Raw genomic sequence first — 14,655 nt, forward strand, 5'->3', positions numbered from 1 at the left:
TGCACACCACTAGCAAAGCCACAACTATAGCCAGGCTTCACAGGGAAATAACAGCATTTGATATAATGGGACTTAAAATCTCATGAATGTTGTCAATTTATCAGAAAAAAATACCTATTGCAAAAAAAAAGGACATTTTTCTTTGTTTTCCTCTTACTGTTTTTATTTTCTTTCATCTTGCTAATTATGTGAGCATTTATCATCTGTTTTTATATTGTTTTATCTTTAAAATATTCATTATTCATCTGCAGGAAGATGTACTTCCTCGTTTTTCAGCTTAGCTTCCAGATCTCCTTTTTGTTGGTTTTACTTCTCCTTTTTAGGGAAAAAATGGACTTTTTATTTTTCCTCTCTCCAGTTGTGTCTAATTTCAACGACGAAAGTACTTACTCAGTTCTTTGGTCTGACTACGAGTGAGAAGCAAGCTGTTACGCCATAATTTCATTCCCTGCTGTGTGGGAAGTCAGCATTGCGTCATCCCTCACATCAACAAGAGATGAAGATCCTTTCTTGGTAAGCTCCTTTTGTTTTGATACTCTTTTCTCTTCTGTTCCCCTCTCTTCCCTACAAAAATCTTAAGTGTAAGAGCAGAACCCCCCCACACCTTTTAGTCTTAGTGGTAGGTGTTTTATGTTTTCTGCTTATGCTTAAACATCAAGAACATCCTGTATTTCTGCAACTCAATTTTTACTGTACTAGGGGACTGGGAATTAGCAACATGCATTAGAGCATGACAACTACAAGTCACAGAAAACATAAAGAGCAACCGCAGAAACTTTGATTCAGAACACATTAAGAATTGGTAGTACCCAAATCTCAAGCAAAAAGGTACTATTTGGATATCATTATCAAACAGCTGTTCTTAAATTTATTTGCCAACAAATTGCTTACGTTATTTTGTAATGAAGCTCTGGTTGTATTGGTGAATACATTGACCAATGAATAACTAATGAATAACTAAAAAAATTAAATGTTGCCTTCTTAACATTTAAGGTAAAAGGCAGTTATCGAACTGTCATTGAAGGTAAATCTGTATTAGCCTCTGTCAAAACTGAAAGCCTCAGAATTTTGTTCAATATACTCTTCATATGAATGGCAGAGAGAACCACACCCTCCCTCCATCATGTGCAATTTTGCTGATTCCTGCTTAGATTAAAAACATCTCAGCTGCTCATTTTATAACATAGCTGTATTTAGCAAATTGGGGCCATCAATAATTCCTTGCTTAATCAAAACTGTGGAGTGTATAAACACAGTAATAACAGTTGTGTTACATACAAAGAAAACTGTTAGAGGGGTCATTTTGATTTACAAAGCACTGGACATAACTTGTTCCTTTAGCAGAAATACACATGAACAGATTCATCAGAGAATTCCCAAGGGAAAGGGGGTAGTGGAGAGGCAATCTTTCCTCTTCACAGTGGATTCTTCTCACCTCAAAGGCATCATACCATCTCAGAGAATGCACACAAGATCCGTGTGTAAAATGAACATGTAACAACCACAAGTGTATTTTTAAATTAGTAAGTGAATATCCAGATTTGCTCTTAATTCAGCAAATATTTTTGAATCTTCCATTTCTTGCCTGATCCCATCCTCTACACTGCTGTTGCTCTTTATACTCTTTCAGTACCTCTTGATTTGATGTCCTCTTTGCTTCACTAGCTCCAGCATGGCATAGGTGCAACATTTTTGTCCTGGCTGTTAGCGTGGATGATTATATTGGTATATAATCCTGATTATATTGGTATATAATCCTCTTTGCTGCAGGCCTTTCAGAGAAAGAGTTGCTTGACTAATCTCAGGTACAGCCAACACAGTAGATTGTTTGCTTCATTGATGTTGCTTTTATTTGTTTTGCATGATTGTCACATTAAAAGACAACTGTTACTCGGCTGTATTAGCCCACAATAAAGACGCTTAAGAATCCAGGCACATGTAAGAGTAAAATGAACGGTGTGTTGCTTTGGAAGACAACTGCAGTTTACATGCCAGGCCTACAGCAGGTGTAATAAAAAGACAAGATTTTCACCTGGTGCAAATCTAGACAAGGCATTAACATCTCACTTGAATGTTATCGACAGAGGAAAAGACAGCTTTCTTTTATCAGACTTTTTCATCTGCACACACAATTTTCACTATAAATTCTCAGAGCCAGGAGCAACTGGGAACCCTCAAGTAAGTAATCTGGAGCTACTGCTTGGGGTATGGTTGCACATCTGCTTTTACAGTGCTTTGGGTTGTCATTTTTAGTTTGGGTGCTAATGAAGAATGTCCGATTAAAGAAATGGAGACAAAGAAATAGTAACAAAATGCACCTTACAAAACTGAGCCTAAAGGATTAGAAATGATCCAAAGAAAAGTGAAGCCTGCCTGTGAAATGCAGCCACTCCCCACTTAAAAAAAAATCCCATTCAGAACCCTCTTTTCAGCTAGCAAACAAATCAATAAAGCAGCAGGGATTTCCTGTCTGTTATCAGTTTTAATCTGGTATAATGACTTTTGAAGAAAGCTATTGAAAAGTTCCTTTCTCTTTTTCTGTGAAAACGAAACTGGTTCACTGGGTGGGGGTGGAATCAGTTCTAGATCCCTCAGACCTCCTGCCTGTGTATTTTCTAACTGGCTTGCCACTGAAAGTAAATAAAAGAAGAATTTCATTACCATTACCATTGCAATGGCAATAACTGTAGGAAAGAGTATGTAGGAGTAAAGTAATATATAAAAGTATGTTTTTAAGAAAAACATTCCATGCTTTTCCACCATAAGCATTTTTCCCCGTGGTTTCATCTGTTTCTGAATTATGCAAGGCCAGTCATTACACCCAAACGTGAGGGGAACTCCCTCCCCTTTTATACACACCTATCATTACTAAATATTACCAGCAAGATCTTTGCTCACCTTCCCCAAAAATTCTCAGGAAGGTTAAAATGAAGTTTAAAATGTCTACTGTAAAAACAGCTCAGCAAAGTTATGTGACACTTAAATACAGCGTAAAACAGATTGTATATTGCTCATCTGCTTTTATTTTATAGGAGGCATAAATGCAATTTCATAATTAAAACGTAAATAAAATGGTTAAACTTTGTCAAAATGTCAGAGCAATGAAATTTCCATTAGTATTCTTGGCAGTGCACCTTTTGCCATCATTAATGTTTTATTCAGGATATATAGCGCTTCTGGAGGGAGGTTGCCTTCAGTGGTGTCCTTGAATAAACAGGTCCATGGGAGTTTACTCTCCCCCCGATTTGGCCAACAGAGATTTTTTTTTTTTCCTTTAAATACAGAAAAGAATAGAGGGTGGGGTTTTTTTTCCATCTTTCAATCAGTTTCCCTTTGCATTGCCTTCAAGATGACACTGCATAGAACAAAGCTGCTTGCTCTCTGGCTGTTTTTAGCAGAAGGAAAGACCTTACTGCTACTCAACGTTCCTTAGCAGGACACAGTATCTACCAGAGCCTAAAAGTACGGAAAATTCTCTGGTCCTGGACAGGATAACACATAGCAGCAGTTTCTAAGTCATCCTGTCAGACTGAATTTGTACCTGTAGATGACACACACAAAAATACTTGTTGGGACCTGAAAACAGTACACAAGCCACATACACATAGCACTGGACACCCCGATCTGCCTTTCAATTGGGATACTAGCTCAAACGTAACACCGCACCATTTTCAGTTCTACCACCGGTGTGTCTGTTGTTAGCTGAAGACTATCTCCTCACCACAGCTTGCTCCACTGTATTTTTTTGCCTTACTGGACATCTTATCTCCTCTTAGGCAGCACAGCCTGGTAGCTGGCTGACAAATCAAACCCAGAACGAGGACAAGGTCTGTCAGTGGGTCCTGCTGACAGCAAATCACTCTCACATCAACGCGGTTTGAGCTTCTGGAAAGCATTCTGGACCACAGGACGTAAACCCAGCGACCCAGTAAGTTATACCCGCAAAACCTCCCTCAGGATGGCACCTTTACAAAACGTTAGATGAACATTTCCTGGCACACACGTGTCACTAATCGCGTTACTGTCAAGCCTATTAACTGCTGGCACCTCCCAGCACAGGCCTCGAGCCGCGTGTCCAGCAGCGCAAGAGTCTGACACCAGCAAAACACATACAGCCCGTCCCGCCCCGCCGTCCCCCCGCGGCGGCCACACCGGGCGGCGGCTGCGGGGCCTCGGGCGACGCCGCGCCGCGACCAGCGCTTCCCACCCGGCCACGGCTACCCGCCCGCGGAGCCCCTTCCCCTCAGAGAGGCGGCGAACAGCCCGCCCCGCGCCCAGGCCAGCCCCCGCGGCCGCCACGGCTGCTCACGCTGCCCCGGCGGGCGGGCGGGCGGACAGGCCGCCGGCGGGGCCGCAGGCGGGCAGCAGGGCCCAGCGCGACCCCCGGGAGCGGCGGCCGGCGGGGTGCCGGCGGCGCGCATGCGCACGGCCCAGCGGCGTGGGCGGCTGCGCGTCGGTGGGGAGCGCCGCGTCCAATCAGCGGGCGGGGTGTGCGCGGGGGGCAGGGGCGGCGGGCGGGTCATGTTGTTGGGAGTCACCTGACCGCCCGCGCCGCAGTCGGGCCGCAGGCTGTGCCAGGGGCGGCCGGGCCGGGGGGAGCCGCGGGAGGACGGGGCTGAGGCGGTGACAGCGCTGCGCAGCGGCCCCGCGCGGAGGAGCGGCAGCAGGCGCTGAGGTGAGCCGAGCCGAGCCGACTGAACCGAACCGAACCGGCCGCCGTCGGGAGCAGGCGCGGCCGCCCGGTGCCCGTTGGGCTGAAGCGGGTGGTGGTGGTGGTGGCGGTTGGGCGAGGGCAACACCATTCGGGCGGGGGGGGTGGAGGAGGCTGAGGCGCGTTCACGGCGTTAGAGAGCCGCTCCTCCACCCCACCCCCCTCCGCGGCCGGCGAGGTGTCCCGTCCCGCCGCGGCGTGGGCGGGCGCTGTGGGACCCCGGGCGGGGGCGGCGGGGGGGCTCCTGCGCTCGTGGGGCCTCCGGGCCGGCGCAGGGCGGGGGCGGAGCCCCCCCCCCCCTCCTCGGTGCCGCGCTGCCCCCCTTCGCCCGGGGCGCCGCCGCGGGGTCAGTCGTTACTCTGCCTCTCGTCTCCGCTTCCCGCGGGCGCCCCGCGCGCTCCGGTGACACGGGCGTGCCTCCCCCCCGGCGGGGCAGCGCGGCCCGGCTGGCGGTGCGGCGTCACTCCGCCGCGCCCGCGGGGACCCGCAGCCGGTGCGTTCGGTGCTCGCTGGTCTCCGCGGGAGCGGGGGGAGGTGGGTTCTGGGTGGTAACCGGGGAGGTGCGGATCCTGTCCGCCCTGTGCTGTGCGGCGGGTGCGCGGCAGCTCCGGGGCGTGCTGGAGAGGCAGCGATGGTGACAGAACCGTCACCCGCTTTTCTGTCAAATTCTATTTGCACTCTTCCATTTTAGTATGGCAACGTAACAGCGATCCCACGATCCCAGATTCATATACAGCTGGGCCCTCTAAATGCTTGTTGAGTTAAGAAAGGAAAGAGCACACGTTCTAGCAGTAAAGGAAGAGTAAAGGTAACGTGTGTACAGTTTAATCATGTGGTAACTTCTGACAGACATCAGTTTGAGGCACTACAACAAGGCACTTCTAGTGTGTGAAAAACATTTGACTAGTAACGAAATAATTGTAGTCTAGAGGCACTGTGAATTAAAGTTACACAGCACTCTGAATACTCTAGTAATATGGTCAGTTCTTTAATCTCAGATATTATGCCACACTGAAGAGAAAACAAAAGAGTATGTTCCTGTCAACCATGGTGAGTTCCAAAGAAAGCAACTAAGATACTCCAAGTCGTATTTTGTGGTTTATGAGTTTAACTTTAAAGGTTACTGAAATGGCATAATTACTCTTGGTTGTCCTAACCCGTGTGAGTAAGCCTGTGTGGATGTTAACAAAAAGTGAGGCCTAAAAGTGGCAGATTTGCAGAGAGAAACAGTTGTTGCTGAAAACAATATCCATATTGTATGCTTTGGTGGAAGGGCTTCCTTTCAGCTAACTCCACTGAATCCCTTAGTATTTGGACTTGTTTAGAAGTAATTCTAAAGTACGTTTCCCAGTTTAGTCTAAAAAAGAACCTACTCTTGTTGGCCTCATCCATCTTGTGAAATGAACAAAAGCACAGTAAGTGGGGTGTTCGGTAAGTTGGCTTCGTTAGCACACTCCTGACTCTAACTGGAATGCTCAAGTGGAGGTTTAACTTCCGTCTACTGTATTTTGGAGTGTGTTATACTAAAAAAAATCTGCAAGATCTTAGTGTGCTAAATATTTATTTGCTTTTAGTAGGTTCAAAAATCCTTATGCTAAGGATATTTTGAACAGTAATGAACTTAGGTTAGTGTAAGACTTGTCTAGTATTAAAACCCATACCCCTTGCCTGATCATTTGGATCAGGTGGCATTCTCATTGGGTGTAGAGTGGGCATGCCTTTGCAATGGGTTGTGTGAGTCCCAAATAAGTTTGCTCTACGTTTTAGGGAAAGATAACTGGTCTCCTTGTCATGTCATTCCCCCCCTGCCCTCCCCACTTTGCCACTTCTATGAGATGAGAAGAGGTGTTAATATAAATTCTTCGTAGATGTCCCTTTAATTATAGACCTGTCTTTCTCCCTGCACTAGGCATGCTAGTGTGAGGTGGGAGGAGAGGTGCGCTAGTCAAAGGATTCATGTTTATGTTTGAATGCGGGTGTTGTAGTTGTCCCTTAGAATTTGACCACTGAAAGTTTCATGGGGGAGGTTTAGGGGTAGAAAAAACCTTAGTGGTATTTATAGTGTAAGCCCTGTTTATATGCACTCCTTAGTTAAACCATAGGTGACATGTTAGTCAATGCAAAAATGTGGGTAGGACCAAAACTTTGAGTGAGCAAAAAATAACTGCTGAAACAGCCATTAAGTTGTATGAATTCACTGTAGTATGACCACAGTGGGGATAATGTATGAAGAGCCCACCTGCAGCTTTCCCTGCCCCCCACCTCCAGTTCAGAGGTTAGCAGTGTGGAGAGGGGAAAAAAAAAACCCCAGCTAAACCAGAAAGGCTCATTTTGCTGTAACAACGCATAGGCTGCGTCACAAAAGTAACTCCATCTCCAGCAGTATGCTGTATTTTTTGGTTAAGGCCCTTTTCAGGGTGAAAGTAAGTCTTTTTTTTGTTAAGTCCTATGAAGGGAAGCCCTAATATTTTGTATAAATGTTGGTTAGCAGGTCACAGTAAGGCTCAGCTACTGAAGCTTTAAAAAAGAGGGGGGCTCTATGAAGGGCAAATTGACTTTAGAAGCATTGGTGAAATACAAATAAATTGAGTTTAATCATTAGACATACATTGGAGAGCAGAAGAGGTAGCCTTAGGGTATCAGTCACTCAAAATGTCTTTAAATGAGAGCTTGTGTCTTAAATTAATCTTTAGAATCATATTGAGGTAATTTGTTTGTGAATAACTTCATTTGAACTGTCAAGATAATGTTTGTAGGTGTTTGTCTGGATTCCAGTGTTGACCCGTTGACTAATACTTTGATAAGTAAATAGGTAGTGTCTGTTTTCCCTGTTTACACTTATTTTAGGGTTAGTATTGTATATGGTACCATCCCAAAAATACTTCGTTATTAGCTCAGCTAGTAAGGCCGTGTCTTTTAATATGGTGTGTCAGATAGGAAATGGTCTACAGTTTCCTGATGCAGAAAGTGAAACACAGCTTTATGTGATTTGGTGGAGGTCTTTACTAGAATTACCATTTGAAGTCTGGTAGTCTGCATCTTTTTTTTTTTTTTTTTTTTTTTCTTTCTTATTATATAAGTACTGCCAGTTCTGATGAACCTGTTTTCATAGAAATGCTTGTGAAGTTCTTTCTGACTTGGATCTAAAATATTCATAGAATTTTGTTTGTTCTGCATACTGTGAAGAACAGTTGTGTAAACAAATCAGAGTTAAAAAGCTAGTACCAGAAACAAGATTATGAATATAATTTCCTGAAAGAATTTCCTTTGACTTGCGATGTATTTGCTTCTCAGTTCTTTCAGGTGGTTTCTTCTGTCTTTGAGTTAGATACATTAGAACCTCAGATGGTTAATTTATTATAAATTCATTTGTTATAAACATTTTGACATACATATTTGTGAATGGATTCTGGCAGTCATTAAAATAATTCTTGTGGTTTAACTGTGGCAGAGTAGAATATGTAGCTATAGATGCAAAGGTGTTTGTCCTTTAAGTAAAGATGAGGGTTGACAGTAGATGTTAGTTGAGTGTTGTATGTTATGCCAGTCAAGCCCTTATACTAAGTGAATATTATCTAACCTAGCTCTTAAAACAAACAAACAAAAAAACAACACACACACACACACAGAGTTTCTACTAGTAATTTTTTTTTTGGCATTGTGTTTGTGGGGTTTTGGTTTTTTTGTTGTTGTTACGTGTTTTGGGGTTTTTCTTTTTAGGTGAACCATGCCTCTAAGAAGTCTGTCCATTGTTGTAATCTTCTCAAAGTTAACTCTGAATACCAGCAGAATCGAAGGGTTACAAGTGATGGGAATTTGCTGTAAAGGAGTCTCTGAAATACCTTCAGTCCCATTTCATTTTTTAGCTGTGCAACAAACCATGTCCCACAACATGATTTTTACCCCTGATCCAAAAGTTAAGCAATTAGTGTTGTGAAAAGTAATGGTGAACAGCAAAGTAGTAATATTTTTTTCTGGCTTTGGTATGGGCTGCTTTGTATCATCTTCTGATGGAAACGATTCAAACCTCTGCTCTGTGGAATATTTCTATGATTACATGGTATCAGTCCTTTGTTTTTTTCCTTTCCCACCTTCTGGATCCTTGTGACTACTAGGAATCTCAGGTTCCACCCTTCCACTGCTCTCCTTTGAGCTCAGAGTTCTCATATAACTTGCAAATATTAAAAAAAAATATGAATATTCAGGCTTTAAACCTGGAAAAACAAATTAAGACTCTCAGCGCAGACTTAAAACTTGCCAGACTTCCCGTGATTCTTTTTAATTCTCACTTGTGACTTGAAAAGAGTCCAAATGCTGTGGTAAGAATTATGTTGCAGAAATACAGCCGAATACTTTTTTAAAAGCTCATCTATGTAATTAAGCTGTGAGCAATATCATCCTGGTGTTTAGACTAATAAAGAATACACTTTAGAATTTTAATTATGAATATGCTAATCATCTGAAGATGAGACCTACTTTTTTCTAGTGGTGAAAGCACTGCCCTTATGAAGCAAAGCTTACTTTTTGCTTTTTTAATCGGTTTTTTCTTTTAAAGTCATTTTGAACTGAAGATGGGGAAGCAATAAACATGAACACTAAAATGCTTGTTCATTCCTTGTCAGCATAACGTGAATCAGCAGCTATTAGCTGCTGTAGGCGTTCATCTGTAACATAACTTTATTTCCTTAAAAGGAGAGGTAGCCAGGGGCAAGGACATAGATGCCACACTTGAGAAAAAAGCCTTTGCAGTGTATTTTGAATAAACTGTCTTGTAGCCAAACTGTCTTGTTTTAGCAGTAGTAAATGATAGCTGTCGTCCCTTTGTACTTTACAGCTGTGGATGACAGAATTTTTTTGTAGGATAAAGTAAATGTAAATCTCCACCCTGAGGGAACTGGGGGAGATAAGTGACCTGCTGGAAGTTACTCAGTAGATCAGCGTAGGAGTCAGAAATAGTACCCAGAGTTTTTCTCCAAACTGTTTTTTTTCTTTTTTGGCAGGGTCTACAATGCCTTTTTTCCAACTGCTCAGGAATTCAAAGTTTCTAAAGAGTACAGATATGATACAAGCATTGTGATAGCTGAGCAGACCTTTATTGTGTGCTTGGTTGATCTTGCTAGATATACCATGATGGTGATCACAACTGAATTTGCATTGGTTGTGCATCCAAGTTCACCCAGCTCGGATAGCAGTGACAGCAAAGGTGTCACACCTGGGTTCTGCAGCTACTGAAGGAAAGCTTCACTGTCTGCTTTCTCTTATTTCAAGAACTTTACCTGTGTACAACTGCCAGTTACTGTGATTACTAGAGAGGATTGATATCCAGCGTGGTGTTAGTGTATGGTTCTTCACTAAGTAAGTAAAGACAAAGGAATACTTTTTTAGTAAACTGGGTAACTCATGGGCTGGATCATTTACAGGAAATGCATGGTAGCTGAAGGTTAGAAAAAAACCCAAAACCCATACATGTAGACTGTGTTGATTGTGATGGTAGAGCAACATAATTGATATCTAGGTCTAGAAATAAAAGGTTAGCTCTTCTCTTTAGGAGTATCTGAAATGGATTTATGGACTGATGGAAAAGAAGTAAGAGGCTGTTGCTCTTAAAGAGAAAGCACTGAACTGATAGGATCTAACTCCTGTAGCTCCTGTATTTTTTTCTTGGCTCTTGCTGCTATTATTGTGATCTTAATAGAGCTTAAGACAGAAGAACCACAGGTCAGTTTGTTTTGGTTTATTGCCCTGCTTGCTTTTAAGTGTATTGTAGGTGATGGTAACAAAGTACAGTCCTGTGTTTCATTTGACAGTGAGTCTTTCACAGACAGTCATTAGGTTTGGATGCTAGACTGGAGAGAATCCAAGTATCTGTGGGTTCCCATTGTATCTTGGTGACCATTAGATAGTGGATTTTCTTTTTCAGGTCCGTAGATTTACCACCAGGTGTTTAAATTGTAAGTTTGGCAAAATGGCTATATCTTTCCTGAAAATGTAAGCCTTAAAGTAGGAAAGGCGTGACCGTTGTTGATTTCCATGTATTTCTGTGCTCTGATTTGGTATTTTTAAAGACATGTTAAACATTCAAACTCAGAATGTTCAAAAAGTATTTTGGTAAATGTGTACACAAATCATAGGTGTATCATAATGTAAATAGAAGAAGTAATGGCAGTGATTTGCACTCTGGAACCTGTATCTCAGTTTTAAGGGCCATTTTAGCCAACCTTAAAGTGTCTCAGAGCCTATGGAGCTCATTTCTGAGACTCACTCATTCTTTCTAGTTGTGAATTTTCTTCTAACACCACCACTGGATCTTTCCAGCATCAGCTGGTCCAATGTTCAAAAAAGCTATTTAGCTGTAAAGCGTGCCTCTTTGTATGTTGAAATATCACCCTTTTCAGTTTTTGTGGTGTTTGAGTATAAAGTAAAGGACACTGAATTAACTTCTGATAGCTGTCTTATTGTTGTCTGAGTTAATTCTGTAGTAAAATTCCTGGCAGCTGTCATAACAGCTGGAGGTATCTGCCTGCCTATTTTTGTCATCTTTGTTCAGAAAGAATGGTGCAAGTATACAACTAACCAGCTATAGGCATACAGAATTGGTGTTAACTGTCTCTTAAAGTGCTGAAAAGCTTAATTGTAAACAATATGGCATTTTGGGGGATTCTGTAACATTGATGCAAAATGCAGGATACTGTTTAAATCCTCACTTCTGCTTGGAGGAAGTTCTTAATTCACTGCATTGCATATTAGTATGCTTTATTTAGTCACTTTGGTTGATTTTTATGATCCTGTATGTTTGACATTCATTATTAATAAAACATTTTGGACAGTGCGTTCATGTTCTAGAAATTCTCTACAGAAAAGCTGGAATTTTTTCCTAGTTGTCCAGTGGGAATCTGGGTAAGTGGCAGTGACATGGGATAATTGCTGCTGATTTTAATATTTGCAGTGAGCTGATGGGTGGTACAGTTGCTTTGTTGTACCAAGGTTTTGAATGTTGTCTTAACATCTGCATCTTATTGCTATTGCTTTTGGTTTGCCATGTAACTTTCCCCTTTGAATGGGATTTCTGTTAATCAGCTTTTTGCAACCACAAAGGATTTAATCATTATGGCACATGGTGAAGTTTGGGCTCAACAACAAAAAAAGGCAGATGCTCATATTGAGTGTTGTATGTCAGTATGCTCAAGACTGTTTTACTGTCCTTTGCATAATGGGGAAAACTGCTCCTCAGCATTAAATACTTGAGACGGTGGTACTGCGTCAAATCCTGACTCTTAGGAGTGACTTGCTAGAAAGACCTATTGTAAAAGCATTTACTGTTTTTATTATTTTACTATGTATGTACATATTATATTTTAAAGTAGGTATTATTATATAATACATTATTTCTACACTTATATCTATTATTCAAAAGCATGTGGGGTTTTTTTGTGAAATGCAATATAGAACTCTTTTCCAGGACCCAGTGATTCTCTGATTTTTCAGACACCTGTTTAAACATCAAGCAGTTCTTTTGCCCTGTCACAGATATATGGGGGTAAGCTGGTTTCTGTGCGTGCTTTTGTCAGCTTTAGTGACAGCTTGATGCTTCAAAGCTTCCTTCACCCCTCGTGTAACACTGTGTTGACAACAGGATGTTGAGAGCAGACTTTTACATATTGCAGTTGTGCTACTGAGCACATCAGTTAATCTACCTTGTGCCAGATTTGTATGTGTGGATGAGGAATATATCACACTGCTATGAATTATATCCTAGTAATATGTTCCTATTCTTATGCTATCTACTCCAAGGTAATATGATTATTATTTTCCTTCTGTAACATAGCAACAGCAGTTCCTTATAGCTTTATCTGGTGTCAGCCATAATAGTCATCTTTTGCATATATACTTTTTTTTAAAAAAATGTATAGAACGAGGAGACTTTATCGTTTACCTAAGGATCTGCACCAAGTGACTAAAGCAGAGGTTGTGGGGGAAGGAAGTAACTATTTGTTCTGCAGTCAGCTAGGAGTGAGAGTGGTAACAGGTTGTAAGCGATCAGATGAGCACACCTGCAGTCTTAAAGTACCTTACACTTACTAGACTTCAAATTTACCTCCACGTTAATAATTTGAATGCATGAGAAAAATGAGCCTTGGATGAAATCTGTATTTGCCAATGAGTCTTGATCTTGCTTTGATGTACTTGAGAAAATGTATATTCCTTTTTAAAATGTTGCGGTGCAAATTTTCATTAAGATAATTAACATTAAGACAATAAGAATTTTGTATGTTCTTAGAAAATAAATTTGTATGTATCTGGTCAATTAAAAGTAGAGATGTCCAAATTTACTGAAGATACAGTCATTTTACAGGTAACGGCTAGGTATAGTTTTCTTTTTTTTTTGGCGTACAAATCAACTACTGAGTTGCTTCACTTTGATAAAGCAGAATAAAGTTTTTTTTATAGCCAGTATTTAGAAAATATTTTTTTTCCTCTTAGTCAAAACATTTTTTTAATCTCAAAGTCACTGTCTAAAGAATGGGAACTTCATAATAGCATGCTTGGTTGATTCAGCTGCAAGTGTTTCTTTATGTAGTTTTTATATTAGCATGTGTTCATATGCGTTCTCTCTTTTTTTTTTTTTTTTTTCCTCTCCCTCTCAAGACAATGAGGTTGTTAGGTGTGCGGAATTTCAGGTGAGAGGAATTTGAGGAATGCTCTTGTACTAACAGTACTAGTTTTCTTGCACTAACTGAGGATTTGTAGTTAGTGAGTTTTCATGTTCTTTAATCCTTTCAACCTGCATTGTAAGGACTATTTTAATGAGAATCCAAAAAGATCTTCCAAAACTTACTTTTGATGGTAACTGCTGTATCAAATATCTTTAAAGAATGTTCTTGGATGTTTTTGTTTCTTTGAGTCTTTTGCATTCAGTCATGTGGTTGTTCACTGGCACTGACTAAGCAAACAGTGATTTAAATATACAGTCATCTGCTGACTTTTGAAATACTTTTACAAGTTATCTGTACCTGCTTTTAGTTTTCTTTATTTAGGTGTTAATTTGAGAACAAAAATAGCATGGTAGAATAGGAGTTTTAGTCTGGCTTCCAAGGAAATAATTTGTGTTATTGTTGTTTGTAGTATCAGTTTGCCTTCTTTTAGGTAACATGTTGCTCCTTTCATTTGAATTGTTGGGGGGGAGCGGAAATTAATCTGGTGATATTTGTAGCAAATTAAAATACAGAGACTACATAATTACATAAAATGGATACCTGTACTGGGAGGAAGAAAGCCTAGAAGGGCCTGTCCTTGTAGGACAGTTGCAGCATGAGCTTGTGAGTTAAAAATCGGCTTTAAAAAGTGCCAGTGAATTGTTTTCTCCACACCTTGTCACCCTCTCTGTCCATCCATAAGTGAAACTAATTTTAAGAGTTTGAGTGCTCCAGGAGAACAGTTGAAGAAAAATTAAACAGTTTACAAGAGAGATGTACTTTTCATTTTTGGTACAACAGAAAGTGTTATTGCTGTGGATATGTATATAACAAATCTACTTATGGACAAGTGTATTTTGTACTCATATGCCACTAGAAAATCTAGTTGGCTGTCATGACAAATATGATAAATGTGTTACCATGCCTTTATTGCACAACTGGAGAACAGAATTAAGACATTCACAAGTTTGACCTCTGTTAGTACTTCTCTACAGTGTTACAGCTTTTTACAGTGGTTACATTTTCCCTTTCCTGTTTGATGCTTTTTGTTTTCACCAGCTTTTTCAGTCTTCTGGTTCTTTTCCATTTGATTTCTGTGTTGTGTATGTGGTTAGTTTTACAGTTAGATTTTATAAAGAAGACTGAGAGGAATTTAGTGTTTGAATGTGGTGAGTTTTTTGTTTGTATTTTTAAAGGTTCTTTTAAATTTTGAAATGCTTAATACACTGCTGCATTTTATATTTTAGATAC

General features: G+C 40.9%; 1 protein-coding gene across 4 annotated transcripts in view; it reads left to right on the top strand.

Moving 5' to 3' along the window:
- Positions 1-386: 386 nt before the first annotated feature.
- BACH1 (BTB domain and CNC homolog 1) overlaps positions 387-14,655 on the top strand; it is a 44,665-nt gene continuing 30,396 nt past the window's right edge. For 2 of the 4 annotated variants that reach the window (XM_055801987.1, XM_055801985.1), the window contains exon 1: positions 4,521-4,675. The gene's annotated coding sequence lies outside the window, so the exon portion shown is untranslated. Of the gene's footprint in view, positions 514-1,806; positions 3,929-4,520; positions 4,676-14,655 lie in introns of those variants that run through there. The other 2 variants (XM_013301697.3, XM_055801986.1) reach the window with 2 other exon arrangements.

The sequence above is a fragment of the Falco peregrinus genome, chromosome 4 (genome assembly GCF_023634155.1).
Source record: "Falco peregrinus isolate bFalPer1 chromosome 4, bFalPer1.pri, whole genome shotgun sequence".
Taxonomy (NCBI): Eukaryota; Metazoa; Chordata; class Aves; order Falconiformes; family Falconidae; genus Falco; species Falco peregrinus.